Source organism: Oryx dammah, unplaced genomic scaffold, assembly GCF_014754425.2.
Source record: "Oryx dammah isolate SB20612 unplaced genomic scaffold, SCBI_Odam_1.1 HiC_scaffold_6, whole genome shotgun sequence".
Lineage (NCBI taxonomy): Eukaryota > Metazoa > Chordata > Mammalia > Artiodactyla > Bovidae > Oryx > Oryx dammah.
Window position 1 is genome coordinate 17,351,338 of NW_024070190.1, and position 7,736 is coordinate 17,359,073.

General features: G+C 45.4%; 1 protein-coding gene across 1 annotated transcript in view; it reads left to right on the top strand.

The window, feature by feature from the left end:
• The first annotated feature begins 266 nt into the window (after window positions 1-266).
• The window catches only part of ARHGAP22 (Rho GTPase activating protein 22), a 179,168-nt gene continuing 171,698 nt past the window's right edge, over window positions 267-7,736 (top strand). The window contains exon 1 of the mRNA XM_040242856.1: window positions 267-365. The gene's annotated coding sequence lies outside the window, so the exon portion shown is untranslated. The remainder of the gene's footprint in view (window positions 366-7,736) is intronic.

The window sequence follows — 7,736 nt, forward strand, 5'->3', positions numbered from 1 at the left end:
CCGCCTACTTCCTTCCTCAGCCTTGATTTTCAAAAGCTTCGCAATCAGCTGCAGACCTTAGTTTCAAGTCTCAGAGATGCAACTGTCACCTTGGGAAATGGACGGAATGTTTCTGACCTGCTTCCCAATCCACAGACTGGGGAGATCTGGGTGATGCTGGAACTTCGAAAAGTGGCCCAGCTCCTCCCTCTGCAACCTGCGGGCTCCTCCCCTGCTAATGACTTCTCCAGCTCCAACTTCCTCCCCTCACGCCAGACAGAACTGGATCAGCTCTGCGCAGTTCAGGGGCTCTGCTCGGAGGAAGCCTGCACAGGAAGCCCCAGGAAGCCCGTATGCCCTGCGAGCCGCCCCTGGCCCCAGGAAAGGTGAGGCTACAGACGAGGGTGGGGCGAGTCGGCGTTTGCGGGTCCAGAGGCCGGGAGGGATGCAGAGATGGGGCTGCGAGGGAGAGGTCCAGGGGCGTGGGAAGCAGTGCGTGAGGGTGGCCACCAGGGGGCGCGCTGCACCAAGTCAACCCCCAGGCTCGCGACTGCGAGCCGCCGTGCCCCATCCTTTCCTGGCAGAGGTCAGCCGCACCCGTGGAATATTTCCTGAGCCGAGGCTGCGGCAGCCTCTTAGCAGGCCAAGGACGGCCATCAGCGCGCCATCCCCAGAGGCCCTGAGGAGCCGGGAAGCCTGGATCCGACTGACGATGTTCGTCCTGGGCAGCTTCCTCCTGGTCCTGCCCGCCTCCCCTGCCCGCTGGTCACATGGGGCCTGGGGGCAGGGCCAAGGCCACCGAGGGCCTCCGGGGTGACGAGAGGGGGCAGGGAGCCGGCGCTTCCTCCAGGCAGTGTCTTAAAAAGAGGGAACTCCGAACAGGTTCTGGGAAATGGAGGCGTCCAGCTCCCCCATACCAGGTGAGCAGACCCTGGCCTGGCAACACCCAGGCAGCTTTCCTGGAAACCTGGGCCAGCCCCTTGCCTCCTGGGCCCAGATGTCCTCCCGGTGATGGGTGTCGTGGGCCCTGTGCTCACACCCGCTGGCAGCAGGGAGCCCGCTAGGAGATGAATGAGGAGCCACAGGGTGAACCCATGGGGAGGCCAGTCTAGGACCACGAAGGATGGGAGGGCAGGCAATGCAAGAGCAGTCTGGGTTTGAATCCCCACACCTTCACCGTGTTAAACTCTGCCACAGTCCCACTGAAATGTTTACTGTTTGGTCTATAGCCACTGCCTACTAAGTGCTAGCTGTCATTAGTAATGCCTGTGGGTGAGGTGATGCCCAGGTACAGGGCACAGTGGCCTGAATCCAGGAAGACCTGGTGCTCCCAGACCCACCCCTACAGTGAGCCCGTTGGCTATGTGGCCGGTGCCAACCAGAGCTGCTCCTGGCTGAGACATCCCCCAGCTTGCTCTCCAGGACTGTTCTTCAGGGCACAATGCCGCGGGCAGGGGAGCTGTGCCCCTTCTGTGCTAAGCTTAACTGGGCTGTTGCCTGCCCTGGAACACAGCTGCCAAGAAAGTTAGGTGAGGGGCAGGCCAGGGCTGGGGTGGGTGGTTAGAGAGCAGTTCTCTTGGCCCTCTCCCCCAGCTGGAGGGCAGAGCCCACCGCGCCAGCCCTTCCACCCACGTTTTCCTCAAAGCAGCTGCCCATGCCCCTTGTCATTCTGCTGCAGGCTGAGGTCAGTGAAGGTCACGCCTCCAACCAGAACCCTCGTGATGCAAATCATTGCCCCCACACTCATACATGGATACATTCCCCCATGGTGCAAGGGGGCAGTGAGGGGCAGGGACCTGCCCAGGGCGCCTGGCATAGGTAGGTCAGAGGCCCCACTGCAGTCTCCCAGGGAGGCCTCTGATCTGAGATAGCAGAGCTGAGATTGGGACATAGACTTGGCCAGGAGAAGGGCAGGGGTTGGGAAAGGTAAGAAGGGCCATCAACACATCCAAGAGGAAGAACTAACGTTATCACACACACACACATGCTCTCTCTCTCTCACATACACACACACACACACACACACACAGGGGTCAGTCTCATTTCCGTTACCCTTCGAGCACCCTGCAGGGGACATTGTATTTTTAGAGCACTTCTCCCCTCTTCTTGATCACAGCGCCCTGGCATCTCTTTTAGCATCTTCCTCTATTCTGTACCAGCCCAGAGGCATGGTGCGAGCCAGCGCCACCCAGCAGATGAGACCAGGTGGCTTTAGGTAATCCACGCACCACTTTCCACAACCATCAGGATTGTTTCAGGGATGGATTGTTTGCTCAGTCAAGGTCATGAGGGAAGAGATGTTTGAAGAAATAGAGAGGGAGAGCTTCCCAGCACTTCTGAGAGACTCACTAGGGGATATATTTCTTCTTCCCGCTACACATGAAGGAGGAAGTATTAGCTCCTGAAGTTGGTGTCCAGCAATTTTTTTTCTCATCAATAATCTTTTATTGGTTATGTGCTGAAATTACAATATTTTGAAGAAAAAGTAAAGTGAAAGTGTTAGCTACTCAGTCGTGTCTGACTCTTTGAGACCCGATGGACTGCAGCATGCCAGGCTTCCCATCCATCACCAACTCCTGGAGCTTGCTAAAACTCATGTCCATCGAGTCGGTGATGCCATCCAACCATCTCATCCTGTCATCCCCTTCTCCTCCCACCTTCAGTCTTTCCCAGTATCAGGGAATTTTCCAATGAGTCAGTCCTTCTCATCAGGTAGCCAAAGTATTGGAGCTTCAACTTTAGCATCAGTCCTTCTAATTCAGGACTGATCTCCTTTAGGATTGACTGGCTTGATCTCCTGCACTCCAACGGACTCTCAAGAGTCTTCTCCAACACCACAGTTCAAATGCATCAGTTCTTCGGTGCTCAGCCTCCTTTATGGTCCAACTCTCACATCCATACATGACCACTGGAAAAGCCATGGCTTTAACTAGACGGATCTTTGTTGGCAAAGTAATGTCTCTGCTTTTTAATATGCTGTCTAGGTTGGTCATAGCTTTTCTTCCAAGGAGTAAGCGTCTTTTAATTTCATGGCTGCAATCACCATCTGCAGTGATTTTGGAGCCCAGAAAATAATCTCTCACTGTTTCCATTGTTTCCCCATCTATTTGCCATGAAGTGATGGGACCAGATGCCATGATCTTTGTTTTTGAATGCTGGGTTTCAAGCCAACTTTCTCACTCTCCTCTTTCACTTTCATCAAGAGGCTCTTCAGTTCCTCTTTGCTTTTTGCCATAAGGGTGGTGTCATCTGCATATCTAAAGTTACTGATATTTCTCCCGGCAATCTTGATCCCAGCTGGTGCCTCATCCAGCCTTGCATTTTGCATGATGTACTCTGCATATAAGTTACATTAACAGGGTGGCAATATGCAGCCTTGACGTAGTCCTTTCCCAAATTGGAACCAGTCCGTTGTTCCATCTTTGGTTCTAACTGTTGCTTCCTGACCTGCATACAGATTTCTCAGGAGGCGGGTCAGGTGGTCTGGTATTCCCATCTCTTCAAGAATTTTCCAGTTTGTTGTGATCCACACAATCAAAGGCTTTGGTGTAGTCAACAAAGCAGAAGTAGATGTCAGGGCTAGGCTTCATTTTGTGTTAGTTTTTGTGTATGATATTCATTCTTTTCCTTGTGTCTATTTTTTTCCAATGTCATTTATGAAAAAGACTATCCTTTTCCTGCTGAATTGCCTTGACATCTTTTAAAATTGAAGTATACTTGACTTACAGTGTTGTCTCAGTGTCTGGTGTACAGCAAAGTGATCTAGTTTTATGTATATGAATATACACACATGTATACATATATATTCTTTTTCAGATTCTTTTCCATTATAGATTAATACAATATATCAAATCTAGTTCCCTGTGCTATACAGTAGGACCTTGTTGTTTATCTGCTTTGTATATAGCAGTGTGTATCTCTTATTCCCAAATTTCTAATTTATCCTTCCCCCCACCTTTTCCCTTTTGGTAATAACCATAAGTGTGTTTTCTGTGTCTGTTTTTATTTTGTATATAAATTCATTTGCATCATTTTAGATTCCACATATAAGTGATATCATATGAAATTACGTTTCTCTTTCTGCCTGACTTCGTCTGATACGATAATCTCTAGGCCCATCCATGTTGCTGCAGATGATACTGTGTCACTCATTTTTACGGCTGAGTAATATTCCGTCATATATATATGTGTATAGAGGTACATATATATTATATATGGTACAATCGTGCCCCTGTACTCATGATGCAGGTGGGCAGGGAGAGGCAGGGGCCTGCCCAGGGGACTTGGCACCGAGGAGGCAGAGGCTTACAGTCCTGTCTGCTTTCTTTATCCATTCATCTGTAATTGGGTGTTTAGGTCACTTCCATGTCTTGGCTATTGTAAATAGTGGTGCTATGAACGTTAGAGAGCATATATCTTTTTCAGTTAGAGTTCTCTCCAGATATTTGTTGAGGAATGAGATTGCTGGACCATATGCTAGCTCTATTTTTAGCTTTTTAAGGAATCTCTGCACTGTTCTCCATGGTGGCTGTACCAATTTACATTCCCACACACAATGTAGGAGGGTTCCCTTTTCTTCACACTCTCTCCAGCATTTATTATCTATAGACTTTTGGATGATGGCCTTTCTGACCAGTGTGGGCTGGTGTCTCACTGTCGTTCTGATTTGCATTTCTCTAATAGTTAGTGATGTTGAGCACCTTTTGATGTGCCTGCCAGCCATCCGTGTGTCTTCTTTGGAGAAATGTCTATTTAGATCTTCTGCCCATCTTTAAGATTTGGGGTTTTGTTTTCTTTAATACTGAGATATGTGAGCTGTTTGTATATTTTGGAAATTGATCCTTTGTTGGTCTCATCATTTGCAAATATTTTCTCCTGTTCTGTAGGTTGTCTTTTTGTTTCCTTTGCTATACAAAAGCTTTTAAGTTTAATTAGGTCCAACTTGTTTATTTTTCCTTTTACTTCCATTGCTGTAGGAGACAGATCAAAAAATCTTGCTGCAATTTCTTTCAAAGAGTGGTCTGAGTTTTCCTCAAGGAGTTTATAATGTCTGGTATTACATGTAGGTCTTTAATCTATCTTGAGTTTATTTTTGTGTATGGTGTTAGATTGTTTTAATATTGTTCATTTACATGTAGCTGCCCCATTTTACCAGAACCTCTTACTGAAGAGACTGTCTTTTCTCCACTGCATATTCTTGCCTCCTTGTGAAAGATCAGTTGTCGGTAGGTGTGTGGGTTTATTTCTGGGCTCTGGGTCCTGTTCCATTGATCCATATGTCTGTTTTTGTGCCAATACTGTGCTGTTTTGCTTACTGTAGCTTTGTAATGTTCTCTGAAGTCTGGGAGGGTTATGCCTCCAGCTCAGCTCTTTTTCCTCAGAATTGCTTTGGTAATTCAGGGTCTTTTGTGACTCAGTATACATTTTAGGATTATTTGTTCTAGTTCTGTGAAAAATTTCATGGGTAATTTGATACGGATCTCTTTAAATCTGTAAAGTGCTTTGGGTAATCTGGCCATTTAAGCTATATTAATTCTTCCAGTCCAAGAGCATGGGCTATTTTTCCATTTCTTTGAGTCATCTGCAGTTTCCTTTATCGATGTTTTATAGCTTCAGCATGTAAGTCTTTCACCTCCTTGGTCAGGGTTATTCCTAAGTACTTTTTATGCAATTTTAAAAGGGTTTTTATTTTCTTCCTTTTTCTTTCTCTATTTTATTGTTAGTGTAAAGAAATGCAAGGTAGCTCAGTGGTAAAGAATCTGCCTGCCGACGCAGGAGACATGGTTTCGATCCCTGGGTCAGGAAGCTCCCCTGGAAAATGAAATGCAACCCACTCCAGTATTCTTGCCTGGGAGATCGCATGGACAGAGGAGCCTGGCAGGCTGCAGTCCATGGGGTCCCACTTGCCTGGGAGATCGCATGGACAGAGGAGCCTGGCGGGCTGCAGTCCATAGGGTCCCAAAAGAATCAGAAAACAACTTATCGACTAAACCACAACTGCTACTCTGTCTTTTGTTTGGAGCATTCAGTTCATTGACACTTAAGGTAATTATTGATAGGTATGTGTTTATTGCCAGTTTAAAGCTTGCTTTCCAGCTGATTTTGTATTTCTTTTTTGTTCCTTCCCTTTTCTGTTTTCCCTTTGTGGTTTAATGGTTTTATTTTCCATTATGCTTGAGTTCTGTTCTTTTTAGTTTTGTGAATCTATTATATGTTTTTTATTTATGGTTATCCTGGTTTTCAAGTATGTTAACACATTACTATATCTATTTGGCTTAGGCTGGTAGTCATATAAGCTCAAACACATTCTTTAAAAAAATTTAATTTTCTTACTCTCCTTCCCCACATTTTATGATTTTAATGTCCTATTTTACATCTTCATGTTATCCTTTTGCTGTTCATTGTAGTTATAATCACTTTCATAAAATTTCTTAATTTTTAAATCTATGTACTGTACTTTCTTTTTAAGTGATCTCTATACAATCTTTTTTTTATATTTGCTTTTCCTGATTTGATTTTTCTCTTTCCTAAAGATTTTTGCTTATTTTCTATTTAGAGAAGAACTTTCAATATTTCTTTTATTAATACAACGGGTTTAGTATTGCTGTATTCTTTTAGTTTTTGCTTACCTGAGAAATTCTTTATTTCTTCTTCTTCTGTTCTAAAGGATAATCTTGCTGGTTAGAGTATCCTGACAATATAGGTTGCAGGTTTTTCCCTTTCAAGACTTTGAATACATCTTGCCACACCCTTCTGTCCTGCAGCAGAGAAATCAGCTGATAACGTCCTTGTTACTCTTTGTTTTTCTTTTGCTGCCTTTAGAATCCTCCCTTTGTCTTAACTTCTGCTGCTTTCAGTCCCCTTTCTCTCTCTCCTCCTTCTGAAACCCCTTATTATGCGTAGATTGGCACACTTTATATAGTCCCACAAGTTTCATGTATTGTGTGTGTTTTTAATTTGTCTTTCTAGCTGCCATTCTGAATGGGTGATTTCCATTCTGTCTTTCAGATCACTTATTCTGCATTATTTAGCTTTCTATTGGTTGTCTTTAGCTTGGTTTTTATCTTAGCAGTTGTATTTTCTAACTCTGATTGGCTCCTCTTTATAGTTCCTAGTTTCTTGTTACAGTGATCAACATTTCTATCAATAGCTTTTCTTAATCCTTTCAGTATTTTTATTACCCTCTTTTGAACTCAAGTCCTGGTAGACTGGAAAGGTCTATTTCATTGTTTCTTTCAGGGGATTTTCTTGTTCTTTTATTGGGGTACTTCCTCTCCTTCTTTATTTTTCTTATATTTCTCTGACTCTGAACTTAGGAAAAACAGTTATCCACTGTGGTCTTGAAGGGCTATTTTTATATGGGAGTGTCGCCTGCATGAGTCTAATATTTTTGGTGTAAGGGCTGTTTTTGGTATGGATGCTTGCCATGTCTTTTCCTTAGGGTGTGCTGGTCTTTGTCCCCTTGGCGGGGGATACGATTGGTGTTTTGGTGAACAGAGTTTGCACTGGATATTGAGTGGGGCCTCCTCTTTGCCCATTAGGGCAGAGTCTGCTCCCCAGTTGTTGAATTAGAAGCCCCCAGATCCAGTTCTCAGCTTCAGTGTGAGATAACTGGGACTGGAGTCCTGCTGGGGGTGGAGCCACTGAGTATCACTCGGCAGAAGCTGCCCACTGGGACATGTGCTCTGTGACGTCATCCGTCTCTCGTGTGTGCTTACAGAGCGCACGGTTGGAGCTGCCCACTGGGACACGTGCTC